Source organism: Epargyreus clarus, unplaced genomic scaffold, assembly GCF_041222505.1.
Source record: "Epargyreus clarus isolate Ecla_fem2 unplaced genomic scaffold, WU_Ecla_fem_2.2 ptg000007l, whole genome shotgun sequence".
In the NCBI taxonomy this organism is placed as follows: domain Eukaryota; kingdom Metazoa; phylum Arthropoda; class Insecta; order Lepidoptera; family Hesperiidae; genus Epargyreus; species Epargyreus clarus.
Window position 1 is genome coordinate 9,600,346 of NW_027332215.1, and position 15,976 is coordinate 9,616,321.

A 15,976-nucleotide genomic window follows, 5' to 3' on the forward strand; every position below is an offset into this window, starting at 1 on the left:
ATCGTCTTTCAATACAGCCGAAGTCACTTCCCAACTTCGCATTGTTAGAATAAATTTTTCACAACAATATATTCAAAAAGTATTCGGATCAATATGGATCGACCGCGGAGATACCACCGACACACCAATTTCTAACATATAGCAGCTCTCTCACGAAGAGCACATGTCGGCCAATTCAGGAGTGTCTACGCGTCTTTGATAGGCTTAAGGTAAAACCTCCAATCTATATGTAGTTGGTTACTAATCCTTATGGGTCGCAGTGACCACTTTCCAGCAGGTATACTGCATCCCCATTTTCTACTTTGATAATTTAGAGAAACAGTCGATACTATCTACTACGTTATGGTTACGAGTACTTTCTATTAAACTGAACGAAAATCACCTTTATTAATCACCTCCGTATATTCATCCCGCAAAATGTTATAGTCATAGGATCTTCTAAACTATAAGTACAATTTACATGCTATATGGAGCAAAAATTTATCTACATCGAACGCTTAATTTTTTAAACAATTTATTTTGATAAGGAATAATATTTGGTACCTATTAAAACCATTTTAGTATCAACTTCATTTTTGTCGTCTTTTTAAACCATAAAAACAGTTATTGTGGAGTACACAACAAAGCTAGACTTATGCCATCGCGGACTTTAATTTAGATCTTTTTAAGAGAAATAATTCTGTCATACATTATTTTTACATAACTGTATTGGTTTACGCAGCGTACGCTGATAAAGCTCCCATCAACTTAATTTTTCCCGACATTTGGAACGTTTATTGTCGTAGTTCAGTGAATTTACACAAAATTATATCATGACAAACAAAAGTCATGCTGAAAACTCTTAAATAATTTAGAATCCCCTTTAAAGATATCCCACACGTTTATATGTACTTGTGGTTTTGTTATTACGCGGTTACACTTATTTGGCTGAGCAACCCCAAAACTAACATTTCCAACAAAATCTTTTGCCGGGAATTTCTCTTGAAAAATCGCTAAATTCTCGCGTACGGCGCCGCAAGCATTTAACATGTGCAATAAAAATGACTGTGACAGTGGGGAATGTGAGCAGAAAAGGAATTTAAAATAAAGAAACAAGTCCTAAACAATTTTATGCCCTTCCGCAAAGTTCCGCAATTTTGTCTCGAACGGAAAACTTTATATAAGAATTTACTGTAACAAATAGATGCTGTTTTAGGATAGGCAAGCGGAAATAAAGTTGTCAACAATTTCTGCAGACACTAACGTTGAATGCGCATCGAAATATTTGAGTTCGTTATTAATTAATTGCCTGTCTCATTTGCATAATAATTATGAGTCGAGCTACACAAGCCTTTTACGGCATATCCTTTAAAGCATAAACCATTTATATTGCTCCCGGGTGAATATTTAAGTGCAAAAACTGTAAATATAACAATTTACTTATATGACTACAATTTTATTTGTGCCAATATGGTGTAAGTCTTAAATAAACATATTGCTGTCCTATGGCTAGGCCCAGATTTCCGTGTACATCTTTCTGGACATTAGGCCAACACGCTCCTCTAAGCCTGACTTGTAGCGGAAGCTACGAATTTGCGCCCAATGCGTGTTGAATTTAACCCTACTAATATAGCTGATATATCAACCCTACTAATATATCAAGCTGATGGAGTGGTAAGGTTTTGGCGTTAACATCAATGGTGAACACGTCACACACCTTCGATTAGCTGATGATATAGTCATCTTGGCAGATTCGCTGAGGAACCTCAGCACAATACTAGGAGAACTCAACAGTGCTTCACAACGGGTGTGTCTTAAGATGAACATAGGCAATACAAAAACCATGTCCAATGTCCAGTAGACATTGTCCATGTCACACCTGCACTGATAGTTGTTGACGGCACTCCTCTCGAAGTTGTTGACGAATAAAATTACCTGGGATAAACGATACGGATGGGTAAGTCCAACTTTAAGAGGGAGGTCACTCGAAGAATCCAACTCGACTGGGCTGCGTTCGAGAAATTACGGAGTATCTTCTCGTCCAAAATTCCTTATTGCTTGAAGTCGAAAGTGAATACTGCAATTATGCATATTATACAGCAATGTGTGTTGCCAATGATGACATGCGCCGCCGAAACGTGGTCCTTTACTGTAGGCCTCATCCTACAGCTCAGAGTCGTTTAGCGAGAGAGAGCTATGCTTGGTATATCGCTACGAGACATAGCCCTCAAATTAGCAGGCTAAATGGCGATGGGCCACATCACTCGGAGGACCGATAGCCAATGGGAAAGAAAGGTCCTCGAGTAGCGACCACGTACGTAGGCAAAAGGAGTTCAGCCCCAAACTAGATCCGACGACCTGAAGAAGACGGCGCGAAACCGCTAGATTCAAAGGGCATGAGACCGGTCGGAGTGGCGCTAATTACGGGAGGCCTATGTTCAGGTTCACGGCTTGAGCTGCCCTTTGAAGTACGTAAACACGCACGAGACTTAGCCATTAGCGGTTGTCCAACGGATTTCCAACCGAACCCAGCATTGCTTATCTTTGCATGTACTATGTACTTCGTAGCAGACTGTACCCTAAAAGTTGTTATTCTACGAGAAGACCCGCGTCCATGGAATGGGACAGTAACTCGATGATGGATTGGTACACAAACAGGCATTGTACAAAACTTGTATATTGCAGGCAATACACAACGTTTGTAATTCATTTGGGAGTTCGACGTTGGTGAGGGATCGCTTGTCAGTTTTCATTATCGACGGTGCATGCGCGCGACACTGCCGCTAGGGAAGGCAAGTGTCCGGTTTTGCAAATTATCAAATTTGAAGTGGCGTGGGACTTTAGGGGGAATATAACTATCGGCTTAAATTTACACAAATCATTTGCTCAAGTCTATGATTATAAGGTTGAAGCTACTGTTCAAAGTTCTAGTTATGATGCTAATGGCTTTATAGCCGTTTTTGTATTAAGGCAATGTGACCGAGTTTCTCCCCACTACTGGGAGTGTCTTTAGTATGATTCACAATAGATTGGAATTGACGGTACAAATAAAATAAACAACTCTGTAGGAAGTGATCTAGGGAAAAACAGATACGATATTGAGGACCCGCGTGGCGGAGCCATACCGATCTGTTGCGCAGAGGGTCCCGGGTTCAAACCGCGGTCAGACAGATATCTAAATGGTGAATTAAGATTCCTGTTTCTGGATCTAGGTGTTTGTGTATTTGCCTATGTGTGTGTCCATGGCACCCATGATACGGGCAATCCTAGTGAGGGGTTGTGAGTGTAGAAAGCCTTTATTTATTTGTTTATTTATATTGGTCCAATAATTACTTCCAAAAATATGGTGACAAGCGATGCGATGTATAAGTTTATATGATAAAAGAGATTACAAAGCATAAATTTTAAAAATCACTACGGTACATGCAGGTGGAGTTGCTCGTTAGAAATAAAATACCGGTCGCTGCAACGACTGATTTTACTGAATATTTTATTTTCATACAGTAAAGCCCACGCTGCGTCCAATACGAACACATTTCAATATCAAATGAATTCCATTGGGCTTTATTTTCAAATTCATTTGCCATTGGTTTATGCCAGGTTTTTATTTACGTCTATTAAGTACTATTCCGAACCATCGGGGAGTTCACGTTTCTGTCATTTATTACTTTTCCTTCGTCGTTTGTCTCAAGTGACGTAGTTTTGTAGAGTGAAATAATATTTACAGGAACGATAGAATTCTCAGTAGAGCATGTAGTAAAACTGTTTGTTTCGTTTGTAGGGCACACTAAAGTCTTCGTGTGAGAGACACGTATTTCCTGCTATCATTTTATTGTTATAATAACAATACACATTATATTGTATTTTCTGTTTTATTTTTGTAGATAGGTTAAATAACAAACGAGTATGTGGTATTTTTGATAAGTGGTCACTGCATAGTAAACTAGTGATATGCATAACCAACCCCAAATAGAAATGATGTCATGTCTGTGGTGGGCCACAGATGTAGGCTACTTGAGGATAAGTCAAGGCTACTTTAAGCTGTTCAAATTTTATGTGTTCCGCTTTTCGTCCTCTGCAATCTGTAATTCAACGTTTAATTCTGTTGTTTCACGCTATCGTAAATCGCTTATAATCCTGTATCTTAATGTAAACAGATCTACTGAATTGAGTAACCTCGGGTGCTGTGGGGAGTCGTAAAGGTGACGTACGAGTACGTAGTACGTTAGACTTCGACTTTGGTTGTTATCATTGGACAGTTATAGTCGTGAAACCTCATTTAACGACTTATACGTGCTATAAAACATTTGATACAGGATAGTCCTTTTACGTGTCCTTTTAACAACCCGATTTGAAATAGCGTGGCGTAGTATGGAAAAAGATGCGCTTTTAGACTGGAAATATGTCAATAACCCTTCTCATTCTCAAATAAAAACCGCTCCTGGTATTGTAACGTACTTTTAATTTCTATTAGGAAGAGAATAAAAAATATAATAGATTTCTGGAAGAAAATTCAAACCAAAATTAAGTGTCGTTGAGCAAGAAATTTAATTAAAACAAGCTTTTTAGCCCTGTTATAGGATTCAGAAGGACTTGGGACAAAGTTAAATTATGAAATAAAAGCAGAGAAAAATATAGAGCAAGTTTAATATCGTGGTATTTTTCACTCATGTATTCACTCGTGCGTTGATGAGAGTACTGTACGGCGCCATTTGCTATAATTACTTTGCGGATTTTCATTTAAAAGGATTGAAGGGCTTGATCAAGGCCATGGTTATTCATTAAAAAATTAACCCCATTTGAATTTGCAACTATGGTCATTTTTTTACAAGTAAAACCTGTCACTTTACAGACCTTTCATCGATATAGTGGTAAATATTTTTTATTTTTAATTGGCTCTCTTTCGTACATCCGACTGCTCGTTATAAAATTCGCTTTTTCGTGAATGCACGAAAATTTACGTAAACTGACCGAAAGTTTTTTCCATGGCAGAAAAAACTTTAACCGCCCAACTAGTGGCCAGTTGAGGTAAAAATAAAAACGTGTATTCACGGAGTCTTTTAATTGGAGGCTGGTACGAGAGCTTCATGAAATTATTTCCCTTTTTATTTTATGGTTTCTTAAAATGCATTTTTAAATTAGGTATATTTTATTTTAAAAAAATTACGAATAGGTACAGATTTGACATGCAGTTTTCCTGTTTTGCTGAAAATATTGATCAACGTCGTAGGTACTTTCGTAGTTTCAGCCTGGCTTTTATATAAACCAACACCCTACTATACAAATTTAAATAAAAATAGAAATCTTAAACTGGCATTTTTATTACCGTATTGATATATGGTTTGTCTGTTTGTGTCTCGTCTGTGACATTTATGTGGGAGACAAATATGCATGTCTTCAATCTTCATGCTGTGTGTGACTGCTAATAAATATATATATGTATTTGAATACTGTATTAAACACTATATAGTAAACATAATTCCGGACGGGTGCGAGGCTCTTATTGGAAAGTATTACTGAGAGTAGTGAAACGAAGTAATCAAAAGTTTTAATGCTTCGTGGTATCGTAATACACACCAATGTACTACCTTTGTAAATTTGCATTTAATATTTTTTTCCACACTTATCATATGTAGGTATATTTTAAGGGTTGAAATCCCTATTTGTCTTGCTGGTCCCTTACTTATACAACAGTTGGAATGAAATCGGCTAAGACACTTGACTTTAAAGCCAAATCCTCATCAACTCATTACTGTCTCACCCCATTTTTTTTCCTGACTAAGTCAAATACATTATCATCGTAAACCCATAACTGTCCCACGATTGGAATCCCTTTCCTCATCGACTCAGGCGTGTAATTTTTTAAAGGTGTTTTCATCAACATTAAAGCAAGTGATAATTAGTTTTTTATATGTGCGCAACTTTAAAAAATCCAATGAAATATCAAACATTTCATGGAGAAATTTAACACCACTAAGCTTTTTAAAATTTAGTAAAGTTAATAGTACTTTTTTTTCTCAAATATTAATATCTATGTTCATGCTTGCTTTTGCGTGAAGTACTATGCATACTTAATTGCTATTCTTATGAAAATATTGCTACTTTGCGGAAAATATAGAGGCGGTGGTAGTGGTAATCACTACTCTAATTTATTTGCCTACCTTGCTATGTAGTTCCATTACAGCTTAAGTTTATATTTTTATTGAGTATTCCTTTCAGGTCACGGACATCTCTAACCAGTGTTAAATTCCATGGAAATAACATATTATTCCTGATAGGAATAGCACTACGCCTATTCTTCCCGAAGATATCAAGACTACAAAGTCAAGTCCAGAAAATTGACAGCAGTGTTTTCCCGCGACGCCTTTCAACAACATTACAACCTGTAAGTTTTATGTAATAAAAACTGTGTATCTATGTTTTCCTTGTTTTTTTATTCTTCCTCCTTGAATGCTATTTAATTAAAATTGAGCGCTTTTTATTTGAATAGCTATGATTCCAACTAGAAATTTTCTGTCATAATTTTTTTCACGTACTATTCTCTTGGCTTATCTTTCTGTATAATTCAATGTATGTATTACTGAAATGTATGTTGGTCTAAAATATCACCTTTTCTCCTTGCCTTTTCAGTGAATATCTTATAAGGCGACTTAGGGATTAGTCAATATAGGTGCAATGTCCATACTTCCTTAAATCATCAACACTTATAACTATGCTTTGACTTTGGCAAAATTCCTATTCTAAGGAAGGTCTAAGTCTATCTGAGGATTTTAGAGTTTTTACAATAGGTATAAGTTAGCTTTATGAATTGTATACACTTCTTAATTTGTATGGTATGAATTGTATCAAATATAGTGACGGTGAAACTATGTTCATTAATTAAATTGACGTCGACATAGATTGCCGTATCAGATACTTATAACTTGAAATCGATGTTTTGTAGATGCAATGAAGGACTCACCACAAAATGGAGTGCGAGTAAAATCTATTTAGACTATTTAGATATTTTTTATTATATTGAAGTCACCAAGAGGAGGTAGTCCGCCTGATTTTAAGTGACTGCTGCAGCCCATGGACATCTGTAATGAATATTTGGAAAAGCAAAACCTCCACCTGAGGTCGGTCACAGGCGTTGCCACCCCTGAGAACTAAGCTGGAACGCCTCGGATAACTATGTCTGTCCTACCACGCCTTTCAAACCAGAATACAGCCGCGCTAAACTTTGCTGTTATTATGCAGAAAAAGGCGTGGAAGGAGTATCTCCGAGGTCGAACCACAAAGGGTCTACCACATATTTGTATTCTGTAGGAGTCAGGGTTTTCGGATTAATGAAAAGCATTCACGTTCATTCTCATTGAACGTCAATCTATAATTCACTATGATTAATAAACTCGAGCAATGTGTCAAATAAAGTAACCTATTAAACAATTCAAACCGCGGTAACAACAAACAATATTCCGTATACAGATACCGTATATAGATAATTTGATTTACGATTCAATTTTTGCTGGAGATGGAAATGATTCTTAATATTTTTTCTGTATATTTTCCTGATTAACTTATTTTTGCATCATCGTAAAGTTTGGAAATGTGAAACGTATATTTTATTTCCACTTTTAATTTCTTATATGGTTATTATTATTGGTAGCAGTCGTTAAATTTTGTCAAAGGTTTGGAGTTTGCAACCGTTCAACATAGATTGATCACGAACACCCACTAATCTATTCACTATTCTTCCACTAATCTGAATTTTAACAATGCAATGAAGTTTGCTGCAGGATGACGCTATAAATTGATATCCAAGAAGTTTATTGTACATATTGTTCCATTTACTCTCGATTTGACGATGTTGCTAGTAACTGCCATGAGGGTCTGATAAGCGTTAAGTTCGAAGACGCTTTTCTTAGGATGAAGTAACAATATGGCGTTTGCAGTTTCATCCCAGGGAGAACTAATGAGCCAATACACTATCTACATATCGCGTAATCCCGACCGTAGCTCGGCCAAACCTCAATATCAAGCGAGCCATATTTGCTTTATGTTTTAGGGTCTCGGAGACCATTTGTAATATATTATATAAGTAAATATCAACTTTGTTCGACATATTAAGTTGCTGCTGCTATAGCAATAAGCCTGCCGCATATGAACTCGTTAGATTGCTTTCATATTGAAATTTGAATTATTTTTATGAAAAAATATGCTTTTTTCGGAATTGCGTAAATAAAACAGTCTAGGTTGTTATGTTACGAAAATAAAATGAAATTGATAAAATACCATCAGGTGTTATCGTAATAAAATTTATGATCAAACTATATTTGTTCAACATTCCTGAAATATCTGTTTGTATTGCGGGCTGTGCCGCCCACGTTGCTCTGCATTTTATTTAATGTACTTAGTAAAAATGTCAGGGTTGATTTTGTACCTATATTTAATTCTATATCTACCGTACTTAGCTAATTACTGTTTACTGAATCGTATCACATAAGGGCAGCCTTTTTAACTTGTTTGTTTGTTTTAAACCGATCTTATTATGTTTTGAGGTTATTTTTGGTCATATATCCATTTCTTATATATATGTTTCTTTCTATTTATAATATAGGAGTGGCAGACGAGAATTCAGTCCACCTGATGGTAAGTGGCAATTGCCTCCTTTGGATATCGGTAATCAACCCCAGATAAGATTAGATTTCTACGTAAGCTCGGCCACAGAAACGCCGCTACCCCTGAGGACTAAACTGGAATTCCTTGGAAACGTATGTCTCCCTGATCACACCTGAACTAGAATACAGCAGCGCTTGAAACTGTTATTAGTAGAGTCGATTCACAGAGGGTTTTACTATCTTTGTACTTATGTTACTTAAACATTATGGATTAGTGTTCGTATAACAGTATCATAGTCGCTACCAACTCATAATTGTCGTACTGCTCTTCGGTTTTTTACAATAAGATGACTTAGGCGTTGGTATACTAGTAGAACGATAGATTTCACACAACTTTGGAAAGTTGTTAACTAACTCCGACCGTGAGGCGTACATTTTTTGTGTTTTTGATCCACTATGCTGTCACTTCTTTTTATACACTGTAGTAATATTTTTAATTACATATCGTAAAGCAGGAGTCTTTTACTTGTACGTTTATTTTCGGATTCACAAGTTGTTAGTCCGTAGCACGAACACTTTCATTAGGTTGGCCAAGATTTCGGAAACATATATGTTGTTATATACGAATACTTACTCCATTGTTGTCAGAAGCCACACGATTACTTCAATATCCATTCCATATATTTTATACAAACCTTAATAGTAGTAGCTGCATAAAATAGTAGTTACTGCAATCTTCCTCGGCCACACTGCAATGCGTTACTCTGTTATTTGCACCAAGAGAGGCAGTAAATAAGGCCAGGCTACATAATAGTCGCCGGCAATATTGCCAGCAACAATATTGCCGGTTTTATAGCCTATTTACGATCACCTTTAGATACAAATTGTAGACATAGTCAGACAATGGTTTAATTAGAAATATTTATTGCAAGTAACAATTTTAACTTAATAGTCATTGCTAACACCCACATAGGAAATTGAAGGTAGATTATAATTACTGTTAAAATAATAGCAAAAAATTAAACAAGTGTTAATAATCTCAGAAATAACTTGTTTTACAAAAGCAATTACTTACAATAAACCAGAATTAGCAACACTTTATTCCTCGAGCCCGCTTAGATAATTATGAACCGTAAATTGCTTCCGGGCTGAAATAAATTTTTAGTTGTTATGAATTATGAATTTATGGTATCTAAATTTCAATAAAAACCCATGACAGTGAGTACATTTTAAAACTCACTTACCTTGTAGCCTCCATTAATTTCCCTAATGGATTCATTCATTTTAACGTTTATGCACTTTTATACTGCAGTAAACTTAGTAAATTATTCAATTTGAATAAATAATAATACACGGTTAAAGTTTCTTCTCATGAAGTTTAACTTTTAAGTATTCTTCCTTACTTAATAACTTGACGCTCGCTCGCGAGTCACACCCGAAACATAAGTACAAGTGATTATTACTTAATTTATAATACGAATTTAAATACGAAAATGGTAATCACCTTGCACGAGATGAGCGTCGCATCGTAATTCATTCCTGTAGCATCCTTTCACTAGTGGGAATCTTTGCCCAGCTTTGGGACTTTAGAACTTTAGAAAATTAGAGTCCTTGTTGAATTGTAACTCAAAAATGACATTCTCCGCATTGACTACAACTGCAACTTATAACTTTTATTTTTACTGATTTTGTTTGAATAAAATGATAGTTTATCATCATTTTATTTTGTCATTTCAGCGCACGAAATCTGTCAACTACACTGTCATTTCGTTAGCGAGTTTCTTATCGATGCGTGAAGCCCGTATAATTACTGGAGCGTGAATGCACCCACTAAATTCCCGATGGATGCCCCGCAATATATCCCAATTATTTATTTGTCTTTTATGACATTTACAAATCTGTATGTAGGATTATTGTTACAGATTGAAATATCTATTCGAAGTGAGAATAGAGTTGTATTCTATTTACCTCGTACCTAAATTGTTTATTTTGAGGGAGGTTGTAAGTCTTTGCTGTTTTTCATGGAAGTGACATACAGGCTTGAAATTATTTTGATATTAAACGGCCTTTACCGCCCCGACCATCCAGGGATAACCCTGCAGTTGGATGAAAGTGGTAGAACGTTTCGTGGTTTGACTCCAGAAGCACCGCCCGTAGATTTCCGATTTTATCTGGGGTTGTATACGAATCTGTGGGACGCAGCGTTTGCTTATTATAAGGTGAACTGCACGCTTCTTTGCTACTTTTATGAAATAATAAATATGGATCTTTATTTGTTTTAAAATCTGATTCGGTTCCTTGTGTTTTAACTAAAATCTTATTATCATCTAGAATCGGCATTGTTATAAATCCACCAATGGTTTGAAAAACTTATGTTATTGTCGAGCCGTGGTCCGTTTTATCCTCCATAACATTGCCGCTTGCCACTACCAGTAGACATAGAGTATTTATCCTGCCGCGCGTGTATACACCCGCACTCGCGTCATGTTTTAATGTTTTTTCGAATATTTATTTATCTTATGTATTATAATTACAATCAACTCGTTTCAAGTATTTTACACGTTATTATCAGTCTGGAGTTGCTACTTATTCGTGGTTTTGAGTTTCTGGTATGTGATTGTGAGAAGTCTAACACACACATATTGTAGTTATTGTTAATTTTTTTGTATATCATTACTCAGTAACGTGTGATTGTTTCAAAAGGTTTGTTGAAATGAAGATTTTCGGTTGCGTGTGGTTCGGTAAGATTATTGATTATCTGTAGTATTCTTGCTATTTCTATAGCAAATATGCAGTCCACTTAATAGTAAGTGGCTATTGCTGCATGTGCGTTTTTTATCAATCCCTGTACAGAATAAGAGTACGACCTGAGATAGATCACATATGCTTTGCTATCCCTGAGGACAGTTAAAACACTTGATATAAGAATGTCTTTCCTTCAAACATTTTTGTTTTAAGGCAGAATTGTGTGGCGTTGGTCCCTCTGGAGTCGAACCACGAAGGTGGTAATCTTAGATGAAGAGATGGTAGGCTTTATTGGTAGGATAAATAACATTTACAGTCAGCTGATAGATATCGATAGCCTTTCCGTTCCTTTGGTTTGAGATAAAAAGGTTAATATTTATATTGTGTCTCTTTATATTAAAATTTTCTTAAATTATATTTATAGCCCAGGTAGTAACAATGCTGTCGAAAAGAGTACTTCTTATTGCGAATTGTGAATTGCTTGCATGCATGCTGTTTACTATTATTACTATGTATTAGGTACTCTACTATATTTAGGTATTTTTGGGTATATGGATCTTTGATGTTTTATTATTTTTATTAGACCCCAGTTTATAATTGTTTAAGCAGTTTCACCATTATTTAAAACCAGAAAACCTTGTTTTGTAACTGTAAAGATAGTCAGGACAGCTTCTCCTTTTATTATTTAGTTTTTTGCTATCTTGATAATAATAATAATTCGACTTTTTTTTAATTTTCAGCCAAAATATTTTTGAATAAGTTACTCGTATACAATAGTACCTAATGTCTGAGATCCAGACTATTCAGGAAAGTTTCGAAGTCTTTGAGTTCGTTTTGTGAAACGGAGAAAATAAAAAAGCTACAGTTGTGTAAGCCGTCGGAGTCGAGACAGCTTATTCTTCATGTTTCCGTTTTAGTTGTAATTGCAGGTGCTCTTTTATTTTTCTGTGTAAATATTTATTAGTAAGTAGTAAATATTTACAGATTGTGTTATTTTATGTGAAATGTAGACTTTGTTAGATGTTGTTGGTATCGCAGGACTTTGTATCCTTGTTGGTTCAGTAAGTTGACATGCTTTGATGAAAAGTTGAATTAAACTACCCACAAACCGAGTAGAAACTGTGATTATAAAATGTTTCGTATACTTACGCAGCCCGGTCGGCATTCGGCAGCCAAGCGATGGCGAGCGCGAACACGATCGCGATCGTATGCACGCGGCGATTTCGACGCGGCATGTTTATAACCTCGCCGACCACCCGGCGGCCGGTGCCGGTTGCCGCGTGGGACACCACCGGAGGATTAGCGTAATCTCGCACTTGGAAATCTACCGAACACTTGGGCCGCGCCTGCGCCCGCGGGGGGTTTCTCGACCGCAACCCCCTGCTTTTTCTTCCGCTTAAACCACTGACGTTCAGATCCTCAGGTCTTAACGCGCGACAAAAATCCTACGACCCATCGCCCCGCTGTAGCATAGCGAGCGGGCGCTAGCGCTCATGCTCTACGCGAGCCGTGTGTACAGTGTCACCCCCCTCCCTAGTTTATAATTCATGAAACTCTCGATATTGAGGAGTTCCTTCGATTAGAGAATGTTCATCAATTTCCTGGCCCTAAGTGATTAATAGTTGCCTAGCAACTGCAAGGGAGTCATAATTGACCTTGAAGAAATTGTTACCCGAGAGATCTACGCCCGTGGCAAGCGGAGGGGTAACTGCCGTTGATCGCGGGAACTGTCTAGCCTTGCTGATCGCCTCAATGGCGACGAGTACGCGTGCGCACTGTGGGCCATGAGAACAGAGACTCGACCAGAATGGCTCGCATTTATCTTGACTGAATTCTAAAGAAAATTATAATCAACCCTGTAATACAAAATTTCAACAAAAACCTCATACACACGATCCAAGATTCATATTAGACATAAGATTGCAGTTATTACCTGACTAAAATGTAATAACTAATGCAGTATACAGATTATTGCCAAATTACAAAAAAATAATGGAAATAAATTTACTTATTAACAAATTTCTATACTCATTTATGTGTCTAAACACATAAATGATTATGAATTATTGTTATTCATTCACAAAAACGGCCTAGACTCCACACTTAGTTGGCAGCAAGAACTTTAAAAGTATGGAGTACTTAAGTTCTTCAGATAAAAGACACAACTGTTAATGAGCAAACTAAGCTCGCGTTAACTTGGTTTTGTTTACCATAGAAAAGTTTTCTTTTGTCAATGAATTAACTTGCTTAACATTTATCGCAATAAGTACTTATTTTAATTAACAAAAGTTGGCCAATTAAAGTTATCATTAAGTTATTTTCCTAGTCTATTAAATTTAAAATATACGAATGATCAAAAGATAATTAGTATCTACCAGGTTAAAATATGAATGAAATGAAGCGTTGAAAGAATCTCCATTTATTTATAAAAACATCAAAGTGTGCCAAGATAACTGAGGATGTTAATTAGTTTACTGCTTTTAACAGAATTTTGCCAATGTTTTTATTTTACTCAATTTTCGTGTTTTTATTAGGCAAGGAATCTCAAATGGTTGACCGTCAGTACCCCTGGAGCAATCAGTTACAGATGTAAATAAATGTGATTAATAAAAAATCCTAATACAGGTTTGACCAACACCTTCTTAACAGAGTATTCGAATAGCATGCAGAAAAGTATCAATAAATCAAGGATTGAACTAATCATTTTAACTACTGGAAATGATCTTCTACCCCAGGACTATCAATTACGCCCAATGCCTGCAGCAGTGTGTAGATTTTAAGGTGGTAGAATCCTTTGTGGTTCGACTCCGGCGGCACCACCGCCACATCTATTTCTGCCAAATAACAGCAGTGTTAGGCGCTGCTGTGTTCCGTTTTGAAAGGTGTGATTAGAGAGACATACTTTTCCGAAGCGTTCCAGCTAAGTCCTCAGGGGTAGCAGCGCATCCGTGGCCGACCACAGGTAGGTATATCTAATCCTATCTGGGGTTAATTACAGATGTCCATGGGCGGCAGTAGCCACTTACCATCAGATGGACTGCATGCTCGTCTGCTACTCCTATATTAAAAAAAATCTAAGGTTACGAGTTAATATGGACTTCAAAATGTCTTTGTCCCATCAGTGGGTCAACCAAAAGCGACAAACTGAAATAATTCTAGTCGAACTAGTGTCCATATTAGAAATTAATTAGGCGTTCCATTCTAGAAGTATAACAAATTGGAAAACGTCACATCAGAGGATTCCTTATAATTCATGTGAAGATTAATTTAACTGACCGCATTAAGTAATAATTTAATTTTATTATTCAAGAAGAAAAATGTATGTCGCAAAATCAACATGTTAACAATAAGCTAATGATTTATCTTTCTACGTCTTTGTACGTGAATAAAACGCACTAACTCCGACAAGAGATTAAATTAATTAAGCGATTCTCACGAACCAACGTTTTTTCTGTAGTTCTCTCTTCCCGAACACTTTATCGAATTACACCGTACACTCGCAGAAATTCCCAGGAAAATTTAACAAATAGTTTAACAAAACGTTTCGATTCTAAAATGTTGTTTTAATAGTAGAACGAACCGTGTAAAATTCAGAATTCTTTTAGTAATACAAGCCACGGCTATCTACACTTTCATTGTTCCGATACTCTTTTTGTCATGTTTTTTCAGATACAGTGAATTATATTTAAATTTATAGGGCTTTTATTTATAGCACTAAGTTATTATTGTAATGTTCATAAGATTTGTATTGATTAGTGATAAGATTCTAATTTTTCCCATCAGCATCCTTTATGGCCACATATCGTAAAGTAACCGTTTAAATTTTAAATGAGTGATGTTATCAGAATTTAATTACCCTTGTCTTTTGGGTATACCATCGATGATGTAATACTGTTATAATCATTTTCTATAGAATTCCATTTAATATTGTATTTATGGTTACTTTAAGATTTCCAGGGCGGTTGCTGTTGCACCTCCCGATTTCAACATAAGACAATGAGAATTATGTTATTATAAAGTTTTCATTACTCACATTGATTTAATTCACTACAGTCTCTTCACGGCCAGAGTTAGTATCTTAAATTGCCCTGTAAAAGCTTGTATACTTTAAGGAAAAGTCCGCTTTATTTTACTCGAATTTGGCGATTCTACTCGTATACATCGCAGTAGCATTGAAACGCGCTGAGAAGGTGCCTTTCATCACACAGCATTATCTTGCTGCCTCCTGGCCGCTGAAGTATTCGCGCGCACATTATGTTTGACGGTAAGTATTGTGGCGTGATTCATTCGGAAGCAAAAAACGTTGTAACGCGCCTGTTCAAAAAGGTTTTGTCTGGATCTCGGTCCCATTTTTCTGTTTAAAATATTCCGTTTAAGACTGCATCTCTATTGGCGAGCTTTCCGCTATGCCTATTGTAAGGTATACATTATCATGACTGCTAGAACTCAATCTTAATTTACCCGCTTTGGTCTGTGTACTAAGAACACAAATTCATCTAGACACTTAAAATATATTTTACAAAAAATAATGCAACTTAAATAAGCTACCTATCATAATTCTAAACTATGTAGCTTATAACAGTAGAAAATATATTTGGCTATTAAATCAAGTAACATAATCACCGCACTACAATTCGGTTAAAGAGACAGGT

At 36.1% G+C, this 15,976-nt stretch overlaps 1 long non-coding RNA gene across 1 annotated transcript in view; it reads left to right on the plus strand.

The window, feature by feature from the left end:
- Positions 1-15,976, plus strand: part of LOC140743358 (uncharacterized) — a 177,471-nt gene that overhangs the window by 91,541 nt on the left and 69,954 nt on the right. Inside the window, exon 4 of the long non-coding RNA XR_012102456.1 lies at positions 6,199-6,364. This is a non-coding gene — a long non-coding RNA (uncharacterized LOC140743358). The remainder of the gene's footprint in view (positions 1-6,198; positions 6,365-15,976) is intronic.